The 15,613-nt window shown below is 42.9% G+C and overlaps 1 protein-coding gene across 3 annotated transcripts in view; it reads right to left on the bottom strand.

Annotated features, from left to right (window-relative positions):
* Positions 1-10,994: 10,994 nt before the first annotated feature.
* The window catches only part of LOC125456120 (telomerase reverse transcriptase-like), a 68,118-nt gene continuing 63,499 nt past the window's right edge, over positions 10,995-15,613 (bottom strand). For 2 of the 3 annotated variants that reach the window (XR_007248395.2, XR_009446630.1), the window contains one exon: positions 13,745-15,609. The gene's annotated coding sequence lies outside the window, so the exon portion shown is untranslated. Of the gene's footprint in view, positions 11,349-13,744; positions 15,610-15,613 lie in introns of those variants that run through there. The other variant, XR_009446631.1, reaches the window with a different exon arrangement.

The following is a 15,613-nucleotide window of genomic DNA, read 5'->3' as shown; positions in this document are numbered from 1 at the left end:
CGTTTCCAGTCCGGTGACCCTTCCTCAGCTGGTCTGGCCTCCATGTGACTCCAGACCCACAGTCACGTGGTTAACTCTTAACTACCCTCAGAAATGGCCGAGCAAGCCATGAGTGTCAGGCAAACCAGTGTCACCCAAATGACATCAGTGAATAAAATAAACATTTGCCTTTCGTATTACCTACCAAACGTATTTACTAACTTCTGTACGATTTATGCATGAACATTTACTTAGAGGTTCAACAATAAGGGACCATCATTTTAAAGTGAAGGGCAGGAGATTTAGCAGAGAATTGAGGAAAACTTTGTCATCTAGAGGATGGCGAGGGTATGGAATGCACAGCCTCGGAGGGGAGTTGAAGTGGGAAAACTCACAGCCTTTAAGAAGTTCTTGGATGAGCACTTGAAATGTCCAAACATTCAAAGCTGTGAGCCTAGTGTGGGCAAGTGTAACTCATGTCGGGAATAGTTTAAACAACTTGATGAGCTGAACAGCCACTTCTGTACTGTATGATGATTCCATAACTCCCAAAACCTTCTGTTTTGTCACTTTCTTCAGTTTTTTCTCCATTTAAATAATATTCGGCCTCCTTATTCACTCAAAGGATCATTTGTCCCGTTATTTCCTCCTATGCTTTTTGTCCTCTTATATTTGTTGTATTTCTTTCCTCAACTCCTTTTGCCCCTCATTTTGGAATGCTATAAGTGTCTTCTATTCTGAAGACTGATACAAAGTATTTATTTCAACTTAGCTGCCATTTCCTAATTCCCCATTATTATTTTCCCAGCCTCGTTCTCTAAGGGACCTATGTTCACTTTTGCCTCTCTGTTCCTTTTTATGGATTTGAAGATGTTTCTGCTGTCTAACTTGATAGTATTTACAAGCTTCACCTCAAAAGTTTTCTTCTCTTTATTTGGATGTCTTGTTTAGGTTTATAAAATCTTGTCAATCAAAGAGTCATACGACATGGGAGCAGATGCTTCAGACCAATGTGTCCATTCCAACCAGTATTCCCAAACTAAACTGGTCCCACTTGCCTGCATAACAAAGTGTAGAGCTGGATGAACACAGCAGGATGAACACAGCATTACCACTTGCCTACAGTTGGCTCACATCCCTCTAAACCTTACCTGTTTATGTGTCTGTCCAAATGTATTTTAAACATTACACCTGAACCCATATTCAGCACTTTGTGATCAGAGGTAATGGGAACTGCAGATGCTGGAGAATCCAAGATAACAAAGTGTGAAGCTGGATGAACACAGCAGGCCAAGCAGCATCTCAGGAGCACAAAAGCTGATGTTTCGGGCCAAGACCCTTCATCAGAGAGAGGGATGGGGACAGGGTTATGAAATAAATACGGAGAGAGGGAGATCTCATGTAATCTCAGTGTACTAACCAGTCTACCAATTTCTGATGAAGGGTCTAGGACGGAAATGTCAGTTTTCCTGCTCCTGAGATGCTGCTTGGCCTGCTGTGTTCATCCAGCTCCACACTTTGTAATCTCTACCAATCCCTTCCTGACTGCTAATCTTTACCACATTATACGTTTTTTCTTTCAATGCTGCGCTATCATTAACTTCCCTGGTCAACCAGGGTTGGCTTATCCTCTTTCTCGAATTCATCTTTCACTGGGGTAATGCCTTTGCTGAGCCATAAACTACAATCCATCTTCAGTCCGCCTCCCCCTCTCTCCCTATTTATTCCAGTTCCCTCTCCCCATCCCCCTCTCTGATGAAGGGTCTAGGCCCGAAACGTCAGCTTTCCTGCTCCTGAGATGCTGCCGGGCCTGCTGTGTTCATCCAGCTCCACACTTGGTTGGGGTGTGGATCGTGGTTGTTGCTTCGCGGGGCCCTTGCTAACTGGCTCACGGATTGGCTCCCTATATCACGTGACTGCAGAGCTTTGACCAATCAATGGGTGGAACTGTTGGCGGCAAAACCGATTCAAACTGCATCGCGCGAGACCCGGCGGTTAGTGGTAGGAGCGTCAGAGAGAGAAAAAGATAGATAGATAGATAGATAGATAAACAGAAAGAACTAGAAGGGGTGGACGAGAGAGTGAGAGTGACACGGACTGAAAGAAAAGGAGAGAGAGATAGATGTGAGGTAGAGATAAGGTGGGAGAGAGAGTAAAACACAGTGAGAGATAGAGCACGGCCAAACCCAGAGAAGGAAAGACAGAAGAGATAAGAGACAGAAAGAGGTGGAACAAAGGAGAGATACAGATAAAGGGAGGGAAATAGAGGGATAGGTAAAGGGGAAGGGAGAGTGAGGCACAAGTAGAGGGGAGAGATAGTGGGGGTATAAGAGAAGGAGAGCTTATACTGCTTGAAAGAAATGGGAGGAATATAAATCAGAGTCTTAAAGAGTGGGTGGAAAAAGGGAGAGAGAGAAAGATTGAAATAGGGATAAATATTGTGAAAAAAGCCAAAAAGATATGACCTACTTTTTAAAAAAAGGGGATAATTTAAAGGATAGTGAGCATTGAGAGAGGAATTTGTGAAGGAGAGAGAAGGATTGTGAGAGACCAAAAGCAAAAGAACAGTGGAATATATAGCTGGAAGGACAAGATATAAACAGGGAGTGTGTGAGGAGAGTATCAGGAAGGTGAGAACGATGCAGATTCAAGGGGATATACTTAGAGACGTGTAGAGATAAAAGATAAGGGTAAGGCTGATATAATAGAGAGACCGGAAACTAGAAAGAGATCTGAGGGAGAAATCAACAAGAACAAAAGACAAAAACAGGTGGGTTAAGGGAACAGGACTGTGAATGAAAAATGAAAAAAGAAACCAGGAATTAAGATAGAACAATACCAATGTTAAAATGGGAAAAAGGAAAGAAGAAACAAGATGAAACAAGACCAAAGACAATAGGAAAAGGAAATCTCACAAAAGGAAGTTGGACGGAGAGGAACTAATGACCTGGGAAGACTTAAGCTCTTTCAGGTTATCTTAACAGCTTCAAATGTTTATTCGAGGTATCATTGTGATTTTAGGGATTTGGTCCCAAGTAGCAATCTCACCACCTCTAAATAAAGACACCATTGCTGATGCATCAATTCCAAGGCAAAAGAAAGTGTTTAAATCTGCGTCCGATCTTAAAATACCAAATAGATTCCGAGGGGCCGAGGCATTTCCTGATCTTCAGCGTTACCAAAATGGATATCGGACACAACCAGGTAAAAGGAAGCACTTTACCCGTTTTAGCTTTATTGGGAAATAGCAGTTTAAACCTGTTTTATCATCTTCATCAATCAAAGTGATTGGAGAAATAAAGCTGTTAGTGATGCAATCCAGGATATTGACACTGATAAAATGGTGATATATTTCCAGGACAGTGGCTTAGAGGGTAACTTGAAGGTGGTGTGGTTCCCATTCATCTGCTGTCCCTCTCCTCTGTGGAAGTAATCATGGGTATGGTAGGTGCTATCTGAGAATCTTTGGTGAATGTCTGCAGCGTATCTTGCATTGCTGCTACTGGTGGCGGGGCAGTGGATGTGCTGCCCAATAGTTGGGCTGCTTTGTCCTGGATGGTGTCTGGGTAAAAGTGGGGAGTATTCCATCATACTCCTGACTTGTGCATTGTAGATGATGCATGGGCTTTGGGTAGTCAGGAGGTGAGTTACATGCTGCAGGATTCCTAGCCTTTGACTTGCTCATTTAGCCACTGTGTTTATATGGTTGAGTTTCTGGTCAATGGTAACCCCCAAGATGTTGATATTAAGGGATCAGTGATGGTAATGCTATTGAATGTCAAGTGATAATGCTTAGATTCTTTTGTTGGAAACGTCTAGCAGTTGTGTGGCATGAGTGACTCTGCTGAAACCCAAACTGAGCGTCACTGAGTAGGTGCTGCTTGATAGCACTGTTGATGACACCTTCCATCACTTTGATGATCCAAAGTAGACTGATGGGGTGGTACTTGGCTGAGTTGCATTTGTCCTGCTTTTTGTGTGCGGACAATTTTCCACATTCAGGTAGATACCAATGTTACAGACATACCGGAACAGTTTGGCTAGGAGCTCCCAGCAAGTTGTGCAGCACAGATTTTGAAAGGTTTGTAGCAACAGATACAGGGGCTATAGTGTGTAGATATTTCTGAAGATGTTTAGAGAATTTGAGAAAGGTACTGTAGAATGTTGACTTTTTGATTTGAGGAATAGAATACAAAAACTAGGTGATGCTGAGAAGTTTTAAAACTCAGGTTAAAAACATAAGAAATAGGAGCAAGAGCTGAACATTTGGCTTCTCAAATCTGACTTGTTATTCTTCATGATCATGGCTGATCTGCCCCAGTCCTCCACTCCTCAATCTGCCAGGAATTTGATTCCCTCAACTTACCAATATTGCAAAAAAAATTGCCTCTTTTTAAATACTTTCAGTGATAGAATCTCCACAACTGGCAGACAGTGGAATGTGAATTCGTAAAATATCTGGAATTAAGAATTTAATGATGACCATGAATCCACTGCTGATTGTCGGAAAAACCCATGTGGTTCACCTTAGGGATGGAAACTACCATCCTTACCTGGTCTGGCCTATAAGTGACTCTGGACCCACAGCAATGTGTTTGACTTTAAAATGGCTCTCTGGGCAATTACGGGTAGGCAATAAATGTTCTCTAGCCAGCAATGCCCTCATGTTGTTAATGAATAAAGAAAAAAAAATGACTCTGGGGTAGAGAATTCCATACATTCTCAATGCTTTGTAAGAAGAAATTTCTTTGCATTACAGGTTCAAATGAGGATAATCTTGCTGTATATTAATCTAAAGTAACAAGGTGTAGAGCTGGATGAACACAGCAGGCCAAGCAGCATCAGAGGAGCAGGGAAGCTGATGTTTCGGATTTAGACCCTTCTTCAGAAATCTATATTAATCTACCCCTGTTCAAGATGTCCCCATGAATAAAAACATCTGCTCCACTGACTAGCTCCCTCAATCTTGTATGTTCCTGCTTTCTCTCCATACACTTCTATCCCTTTTAGTCATAAGAATGCTTTCCCAATCACTCCATGTTTTGGCTTCAACCAGTTTCTGTGGCAGAGAATTACACAAGCTCACTACTCCGAGTGAAGAAAGTTTCTCCTCATTGCAATCCTAAATGGCCTACAATCTAGCATTAAACTGTGACACCTGGTTCTTGGTTCCCTGATGATTAGGAACATCCTACTTTGTATGCCCTGTCTCATCCTGTAATAATTTTAAAGATCCCCCTTATTTTTCAAAACTCCAGTGAAGATAGTCCTAACTGATCCAGTACCCCTCCATATGCATTAAGGGGAGGTGACAGCCAAGTGGTTTTATCACTGGACTGATAATCTGCTGACCCAGGTAATGATGTGGGGACCAGAGTTCAAATCTGCAATGGAAGATGGTGGAATTTGTATTGAATAAAAATCTGGACTCAACGATGGCCATCTGTCTGGGAAATGCGGACCAAGCCAGCGACACCCTCATCCGCTGGGGGAAAAATGTCAACCCTGCCAACCCAAGAATCAACCAGATAAACCTTTGCTGTACTCCCTCCATAGCCAGAACATCCATCCTTAAATAAGGAGATGGAAACGATTATATTGCTGGTGTGGTCTCACCAAGACCCTGTACAGTTGCAGCAAGACCTCTTTCAGTGTTGTGCTCAAGTTCCCTCCCTATGAAGGCCAACATACCATTTGACTTCTCGGCCGACTACACCTGCTTGCTTAACTTCAGCGACCAGTGTACAAAGACAGCCAGGTGTCTCTGCACCTCCAACTGTCCCATTCAGATAATAATCTGTCCTTAACTAATTCTTAACTGCCCTCTGGAAAATAGGGATGGGTCATAAATGCTAATCTAGCCAGCAATGCCCTCATAGAACATAGAACAATACAGCGCAGAACAGGCCCTTCAGCCCTTGATGTTGCGCTGACCTGTGAACTAATCTAAGCCCATCCCCCTACACTATCCCATCATCATCCATATGCTTATCCAAGGACTGTTTAAATGCTCCTCATGTGGCTGAGTTAACTACATTGGCAGGCAGGACGTTCCACGCCCTTACCACTCTAAGTAAAGAACCTGCCTCTGACATCGGTCTTAATCTATCACCCTTCAATTTGTAGCTATGCCCCTTCGTACAAGCTGCCGTCATCTTCCTTGGGAAAAGACTCTCACTGTCCACTCTATCTAATCCTCTAATCATCTTGTAAGTCTCTATTAAATCCCCTCTTAGCCTTCTTCTCTCCAATGAGAACACACCCAAGACCCTCAGCCTTTCCTCATAAGGCCTTCGCTCCAGACCAGGCAACATCCTGGTAAATCTCCTCTGCACCTTTTCCAAAGCTTCCACATCCTTCCTGTAATGGGGCAACCAGAAGTGCACGCAATATTCCAAGTGAGGCCGCACTAGCGTTTTGTACAGTTGCAGCATGACATCACGGCTCCGGAACTCAATCCCTCTACCAATAAAACCTAACACACTGTATGCCTTCTTAACAGCACTATCAACCTGGGTGGTAACTTGCAGTGATCTATGTACGTGGACACCAAGATCCCTCTGCACATCCACACTACCAAGAATCTTCCCATTGACCCAGTATTCTGCCTTCCTATTGTTCTTCCCAAAGTGAATCACCTCACATTTATCTGTATTAAACTCCATTTGTCACCTTTCAGCCCAATTTTGCAGCTTATCCAAGTCTCCCTGCAACCTGTAACATTCTTCCACACTGTCCACCACTCCACCAACTTTAGTGTCATCTGCAAACTTACTAACCCATCCAACTATGCCTATGTCCAAGTCATTTATAAAAATGACAAACAGCAGTGGTCCCAAAACAGATCCTTGAGGCACACCACTAGTAACCGGACTCCAGGCTGAATATGTTCCATCAACCAATACTCATTGCCTTCTTACAGAAAGCCACTTTCTAATCCAAACTGCTAAATCTCCCTCACTCCCATGCCTCCGTATTTTCTCCAATAGCCTAACATGTGGAACCTTAGCAAAGGCTTTACTGAAGTCCACGTACACCACGTCAACTGCCCTACCCTCATCCACATACTTGGTCACCTTCTCAACAAACTCAATGAGGTTTGTGAGACATGACCTGCCCTTGACGAATCCATGTTGACTATCTCCAATCAAATTGTTGCTTGCTAGATGATTATAAATCCTATTTCTTATAATCCTTTCCAAAACTTTTCCTACAACAGACGTAAGGCTCACTGGTCTATAATTAGCTGGGTCATCTCTACTGCCCTTCTTGAACAAGGGCACAACATTTGCAATCCTCCAGTCCTCTGGTATTAAACCTGTAGACAATGAGGGCTCAAAGATCAAGGCCAAAAGCTCTGCCACCTCCTCCCTAGCTTCCCAGTGAATCCTCAGAAAAATCCCATGCGGCCCAGGGAATTTATCTACCTTCACACCTTCTAGAATTGATAACACCTCTTCCTTATGGGATAGTGTAGGGGGATGGGCTTAGATTAGTTCACAGGTTGGCGCAACATCGAGGCCCGAAGGGCCTGTTCGGCACTGTATTATTCGATGATCTATGATCTTACTAACCTCAATCCTTTCAATTCTAGTAGACCGTAACTCAGTCTTTTCGTCTACAATATTCTCCTTTTCTTGAGTGAAAACTGATAAGAAGGCATACAGTGTTTTAGCTTTTATTAATAGAGGGATCGAGTTCCCGAACCAAGAGGTTATGCTGCAGCTGTACAAAACTCTGGTGCGGCCACACTTGGAGTATTATGTACAGTTCTAGTCACCGCATTATAAGAAGGATGTGGAAGCTTTGGAAAGGGTGCAGAGGAGATTTACTAGGATGTTGCCTGGTATGGAGGGAAGGTCTTACGAGGAAAGGCTGAGGGACTTGAGGCTGTTTTCATTAGAGAGAAGAAGGTTGAGAGGTGACTTAATTGAAACATATAAAATAATCAGAGGGTTAGATAGGGTGGATAGGGAAAGCCTTTTTCCTAGGATGGTGATGGCGAGCTTGAGGGGTGAAAGATATAGGACAGATGTCAGAGGTAGTTTCTTTACTCAGAGTGTAGTAAGGGAATGGAACGTTTTGCCTGCAACGGTAGTAGATTTGCCAACTTTAGGTACATTTAAGTCGTCATTGGATAAGCATATGGACGTACATGGAATAGTGTAGGTTAATATAATAAAATATGAGGCTGGATGAACACAGCAGGCCCGGCAGCATCTCAGGAGCACAAAAGCTGATGTTTCGGGTCTAGGCCCTTCATCAGTGTAGGTTAGATGGGCTTGAGATCGGTATGACAGGTCGGCACAACATCGAGGGCCACCTGTACTGTGCTGTAATCCTCTCCTCCACATCCCTGGAACTTTGTGGAGGCCTATAAAAAAAACTCCCAGCAGTGTGATCTCTGTGTTTCTGACCTCAGCCCATACCACCTCAGTAGATGAGTCCTTGTCAAAAGCTCTTTCAGCCACCGTTATACTGTCCTTGACTAACAAAGCCACACTTACCCCTCTTTTACCACCTTCCCTGATCTTAATGAAAGATCTAAACCCTGGAACCTGCAACATCCATTCCTGATAATAAAGTGTGGGGCTGAATGAACACTGCAGGCCAAGCAGCAATCTTAAGAGCACAAATGCTGATGTTTCAGGCCTAGACCCTTCATCAGAAAAGGGGGATGGGGAGACCCTGCTCTATCCATGTCTCTGAAATGGCCACAACATCGAAGTCCCAGGTACGTATCCATGCTGCAAGCTCACCTACCTTATTCCAGATACTCCTGGCGTTGAAGTAGACACACTTCAAACAAGCTTACTGTCTGCCAGCACGCTCCTGTGACAGTGAGATGCTGTCCACCCTGCTGTCTTCCTCCTGTGTACTGGAACGACACCACAGTTTCCCATCCCCCTGCTGAGCTCGTTTAAATCCAGCCGAATAGCACTCGCAAATTTCCCACCCAGGATATTAGTGCCCCTCTGGTTCAAGTGGAAACCGTCCTGTTTGTAGAGGTCCCACCTTCTCCAGAATGAGCCCCAATTGTGCATGTACCTGAAGCCCTCCCTCTTGCACCATCCCTGCAGCCATGTGTTCAGCTGAAATCTCTCCGTGTGAATTTTTTTGAAAATTAGCTAATGTCTAAACTATATGAACTGCTCCAGAATATAGAATCTTGAAAGATGACCATTGATGCATCCCACTATTTCTCAGGCCATTTCCAAACCCCACTAATTTTTATTCTTCTAAATTCTAATTAATAAAGGCCTAGCCTGTTTAGCCATCTTGATAAATCAATCCTTTAATCTCAGGAACCAGCCTAGTGAATCTCTTTTTTTTGTTACCTGTCTCCAGTGCCAGTACATCCTTTCTTAAATAAGGGCATCAAATCTGTAGCCATCATTCCGTGTGTGGCCTCAACAAGACTATGTATGGTTATAACAAGATTTTCTTGTTTTTAACTACTTTTCTAATCCTACTTGTTCAGAGATGTTATTATACACCTCTGGAGCAAGTGAGACTTGAATCTGTGGCCGTTAACTCAGAGATTGAGACACTAACATCATGTCACAAGAACACCCACTTCGCAGTTTTAAAACATCTATCACCTAACAATGAAGTCCAATATTCAATTTGCCTTGCTAATTATTTGCTGAACATGCATGTTAACTTGTGTTTTGTGCTCAAGAATACTCAAATTCCTCTATGCTGCACTCATTTGAAGTCTCTCTCCATTTTCAATCCATGTGAATATATTACTCCTAATACTGTGAGCTCCTGTCTTGTGTGAAAATCTTTCATGTAGCATCTTACCAGATGTCTCTTGGAAATCCAAGTATACTACATCTACTGATTCCCCTTTATCAACTATGCCTGTTGTATAGAGTCATGGAGTCATACAACAAACAGACCTTTTTGGTCCAAACAGTCCTTCTGATCATAATCCCAAAACATTTGCCACACTTGGCCCAAATTCCTCCAGACATTTCTTATTCATGAACTTATCCAGATGTGTTTCAAACGTTGTAATTGTACCAATATCCACCAGTTCCTCTGGAAATTCATTCGATGCACAAACCATATATACATAAATGATACACATAAATGATCTGGAGGAAGGTATAGATGGTCTGATTAGCGAGTTTGCAGATGACACTAAGACTGGTAGAATAGCAGATAACGAAGAGGACTGTTGGAGAATGCAGCAGAATGTAGATAGATTGGAGAGTTGGGCAGAGAAATGGCAGATGGAGTTCAATCCAGGCAAATTGGAGGTGATGCATTTTGGAAGATCCAATTCAAGAGCTAACAATGTACTAAATGGAGAAGCCCTGGGGAAAATTGATGCACAGAGAGATCTGGGTGTTCAGGTCCCTTGTACCCTGAGGTGGCAATGCAGGTCGATAGAGTGGTCAAGAAGGCATACAGCATGCTTTCATTCATCGGACAGGGTATTTTGTACAAGAGTTGGCAGGCCATGTTACAGTTGTATGGGTTTTTGGTTTGACCGCATTTGGAATACTGCATACAGTTCTCGTTGCCACATTACCAAAAGGAACTTAACCAGATGCTTTGGAGAGGGTGCAGAGGAGATTCACCAGGATGTTGCCTGGTGCTAGCTATGGAGGGCGCTAGCTATGAAGAGAGGTTGAGTAGATTAGGATTATTTACATTAGAAAGATGGAGGTTGAGGGGGGACCTGATTGAGGTCTACAAAATCATGAGAGGTATAGACAGGGTGGGTAGCAAGAAGCTTTTTCCCAGAGTGGGGGACTCAATTACTAGGGGTCACAATGTCAAGCTGAGAGGGGAGAAGCTTAAGGGAGATATGCGTGGAAAGCTCTTTATGCAGAGGGTGGTGGGTGCCTGGAACAAATTGCCAGCAGAGATGGTAGAGGCAGGCACAATAGCATCACTTAAGATATAGCTAGACAGATACATGACTGGGCAGGGAACAGTGGAATACAGATCCTTGGAAAATAGGTGACAGGTTTAGATGCAGGATCTGGATCTGCGCAGGCTTGGAGGGCAGAAGGGCCTGTTCTTGTGCTGTAATTTTCTTTGTTCTTTGCTGTAACCACTCTGTACAAAAAGAGACGCCCATTGTATCTTTTTAAAATCTTTTTCCCCTCACCTTAAAAGTATGCCCCCAGTCTTGAAATCCCCCATCCTAGGGAAACAATACCTGCTATTTACCTTTTCTATACACCTCAAGATTTTATAAACCTCTTTCAGGTCAGCACTCAACCCCTTGCACTCCAGTGATAAAAGACCCAGCCTATCCTTATTACTCAAATCCTCTAGTCCTGGCAACATCCTGGTAAAGCTGGAACAAAAACAAAGTTGGTGGAAAAGCTGAGCAGGTCTGGCAGTATCTGTGAAAGAGAAAACAGAGTTAACGTTTCGTGTTTTGCTAGAGCAAACATCAGTATACATAGACATAATAGGAACTGCAGATGCTGGAGAATCCGAGATAACAAGGTCTAGAGCTGGATGAACACAGCAGGCCAAGCGGCATCTTAGGAGCAGGAAAGCTGACGTTTCGGGCCTAGCGTCTAGGCCTGAAGCGTCAGCTTTCCTGCTCCTCAGATGCTGCTTGGCCTGCTGTGTTCATCCAGCTCTACACCTTGTTATCCAGCAGTATACATAACACTGACAATGAGTGCTGATAATCTGCTTTTAAAATGGACAGGAATCCATTTCACAATTCGTAGTTCTTAAAACTGTCCTTTTCCAATTGCATTTAACAATCAAACATACAAAAATAAAATGATATGGTCTTTACATTATCTCAAGCAACCTTAATTCACCCATGGGGCATTGGCATCACTGGCTGGCCAGCATTTATTGCATGTCCAGAGTTGCCCTCGAGCAGGTGGTGGTGAGCTGCGTTCTCGAACTGTTGCAGTCCATGTGCTATAGATTGATCCACAATGGTCTTTGGGAGGAAATTCTAGGATTTTGACCTAGTGACAGTGAAACAACAGTGCTATACTTCGAAGTCAAGTTGGTGAGTGGCTTGGAGGGGAGTTTGCAGGTAGTGGTGTTCCCATGTAACTGCCACCCTTGTCCTTCTAGATGGACGTGGTCCTTGGTTTGAAAGACGTTATTTAAATTACTTTCTGTTGGTGAATTTCTGCAGTGCATCTTGTAGATATTTGTGCATGTGGGGCCAATCAAGAATGTGGTGTCAAGCTTCTGGAGTGTTATTGGGGCTGCACCCATGCAAATATGTGGAGACTATTTCATCACACTCCTGACTTGTGCCTTGTGGATGACGAACAGGCTTTGGGAGTAAGTTACTCTCTGCAGTATGTTGAACAAATTTAATGGAATTTCTGAAGATGGCCATTAGGTCTGTGAATGAGTGTTGTCGATGTAGTTTACGTGGATTCCAGTAAGGTTTTTGACAAGATCTCATTTGGCAGACAAGTTAAGAAGCTAAGCTGATAGGATCCAGGGCAATATTATAATTGACTTATTCAGCAAGATATTCACCATTAAAATGGGCCATAAGCCACTAAAAATGATCTTCCTTAAATTACTGATATGTGCAGTGCCAAGTTTGCAGTGTACACTTGTTGGGGTGCGTGGATATAACTCTGAAATTGGATATAAACTCGGTACAAGAGTAATTACATCTGATGCAATTAGCAGATTATGCAATACATGGAAACAGAAGATAGGAGCAGGAGGAGGCCATTCAGCTCTTCAAACCTGCTCCGCCATTCTTCACAATCATGGCTGATCATCCAAGTCAATTGCCTAATCCTGCTTTTTCCCCATAACCTTTGATCCCATTCACCCCAAGTGCTATATCCAGTTGCCTCTTGAATGCATTCAATGTTTTGACATCAACTACTTCCTGCGGTAATGAATTCCACAGGCTCACCACTCTTTGGGTGAAGAACTGTCACTTCATCTCCCCCTAATCCTTATACTGTGATACACCCACCATCGGGGACACCATCTGGTTTCCTCCCACAGCACAAAGGTTGTGCAGGTTAGGTAGATTGGCCATATGGAATTGCCCATTGTGTATAGGGGTGTCAGGCAAGGTGTATTAGCCATGGGAAATGCAGAATTTCAGGGGTAGAGTAGGGTGATATGTTTGGGTGGGGTCCTCATCACATGTTTGATGTGGACTTGATAGGTTGAATGGTCTGCTTCCAAACTGTAGGGATTCTATTTAAAAAATTAGTTCTGCCTGATTATTTTGGACTTATCCAAATGCTGTACCCTAACGTCTTTATTAATAACTTCTAACATTTTCGCTCTGACAGATATTTACTTGTTTGGGTAGTTCAAAGTAAAGGGGCACATTTAAAATTGCTAATTACATTTTAGGAAAGTGATATTGGTAACATGTTCTCTGAGGGTTTTATGACTTTGGAACTCTCTGCCTCTGAAGTGAGTGGAAGTATGATTATTGAATACTTTTCAATCCAGAAATGGATAGATTCTTGTTAAACAGGGAATTGAAGATTATCTGGGATAAACAGAAAAGTGAAATTCAGAGCACAGACAGATAAGCCATGATCTTATTGAATAGTGAACCAGACTTAATATGCCGAATGGCCTACTTCTGCTCCTATTTTGCATGTTCATGTTAAGTGAGAAAGACCCTTCCCGTCAGATTTTTCCTACAGGCCAAGAGTCTCACCACCTCCGCAAATTGCCCTCAAAATGGTTTTTATAGCGATGACACTGCTATCCATCTTCTTGTGCAATGTGTGTTTACAAAGAAGACCTGGAGAGAGTTGTGGCAGTTTTTGTCGATGTTTATTCTGAACAGTTCCGTGATGCAAGACTGTCCTGTACATTGTTTATGGGGACATGCATCAAGACAAACATTAAATACCAACAAAAAAAGCAGAACTGGAAAAGAAGTTCTGCATCAATAGTATGATGGCTGTATGAATAGCAAAGGTTTAGAGGGATATGGGCCAAATGCTGGCAAATGGGACTAGATCAGTTTAAGATACCCGGTCAGCGTGGACACATAGACCAAAGGATCTGTTTCTGTGCTGTACAACTCTATGACTATGAGGAGCTAGGTGCTAAATTAGAAACTAGGACCTCAAAGGTCAAAATCTCTAGTTGATAATCTCAGATTTTTGGAAATTGACACTTGCTATTCACAGTTAAAGAAATGAATACAAAGCTCAAATACAGGTGTGGCAAAAGTGGGGATTTTTTTGGGCTAATGGCACTGGTGCTTAGGAAAGTGGTTACTTTATTATTTGCATGATCCAAACCTGAACTGGGCTAGGTGATGATCATGCAAAAGGCATAACGTGGGAAGTTGGAAGGGTTTCAACTAAATAAGGAAACTGTGGAAAGGTGAAATGTATCAATGAGTCGAGACAAGAGAGGAAAGTAAATGGGGAATGAAGATCACAGAGTGGGAGAAAAGGACAAAGAAGAAACCTAGAAGTATGACAAACATTAAGACCCAATATTCAAAGATAGCAGAGACAAAGCTAAAGGTTCTGTATCTGAATGTGGATAACATTCATAACAAAGTGAACAGATTAAAAGCCGTCATTGAGACATGACTGCAGGAAGAGAAGAATTGGGCCTAAATATTGAAGGGTATATCGTATTCAAGAATAGGAAGCTAGGTAAAGTCAAAAGGGCACTAGCAGTTGGGGGCCTTGGTTCAAGTGATCCGGATGTAGAATCTGTTTAAGTAAAAATGAAGAATAGTAGGAGAAAGAAGTCACTAGTGGGAGTGGCATACTAACCTGCACCTACAATGTAGTACAAAGTATACAAGAAGGAATATTAGGTTCTTGAGATAAAATCTTGTGATACAACGATGAGCCTGGATGGTTGAGGTTGGTTGGCTCACCCAGCTGGTTTGTTGTTTCGCAGATATTTCATTACTTTGCTGGGTAACATCCACAGTGCAGCCTCTACAAAAAGACATAACCAGTACTCACTCATCTCAATCCTCATGGATAAGGAGAACCACCAATTCGACAGGGACAACACCAAAATCCTGAGACAAGCTAAGCAGAGACAAGCACGGGAATTCCTAAAAGCCTGGTACTCCACGAAGAAAACCATCAATAAACACATAGAACTCGACCCCATATACAGTCCACTATGAAAAAAAACCAGAAGTGAGGCAATCCAGCTCAATGGACTCCAGAGTTTAAAAACCAGGTGGGAAAACACACCGACGCTTCATCGGAGGCTGCACTGAGAATGTTAACCAGCAAGGTAATGAAACGTCTGCAGAACAACAAATCAGCTTGGCAAGCCAACCACCCTCAACACCCACAACCCGAGCTACAAATCTACTCCAAATCCTTAGAGACCCTGGATGGCTTTCGTACAGTCGTAGAGCATGGAAACAGACCATTCAGTCCAACTTATCCATGCTGACCAAGTTTCCCAAACCAAATTAGTCCCATTTGCCTGCACATGACCCATATCTTCTCAACCTTTCCTGTTCGCTTCTGACCTTCAAATGGAGGGAAGGTCATTTTTGCTTCAGATTTCCATGATCCGCAGTCCTTTGTTTTTTTTTCCGGTTTATGCAGTCTCTCTTCACAGTTGAATCATTCCAGCCCAGGTGACATTGTAGAGAATCTCTTTTGCACCCTCGCTTCTATTGCATTGTTTAATCTGG

Source organism: Stegostoma tigrinum, chromosome 1, assembly GCF_030684315.1.
Source record: "Stegostoma tigrinum isolate sSteTig4 chromosome 1, sSteTig4.hap1, whole genome shotgun sequence".
Taxonomy (NCBI): domain Eukaryota; kingdom Metazoa; phylum Chordata; class Chondrichthyes; order Orectolobiformes; family Stegostomatidae; genus Stegostoma; species Stegostoma tigrinum.
This window is presented reverse-complemented; position numbering and strand designations above follow the sequence as displayed.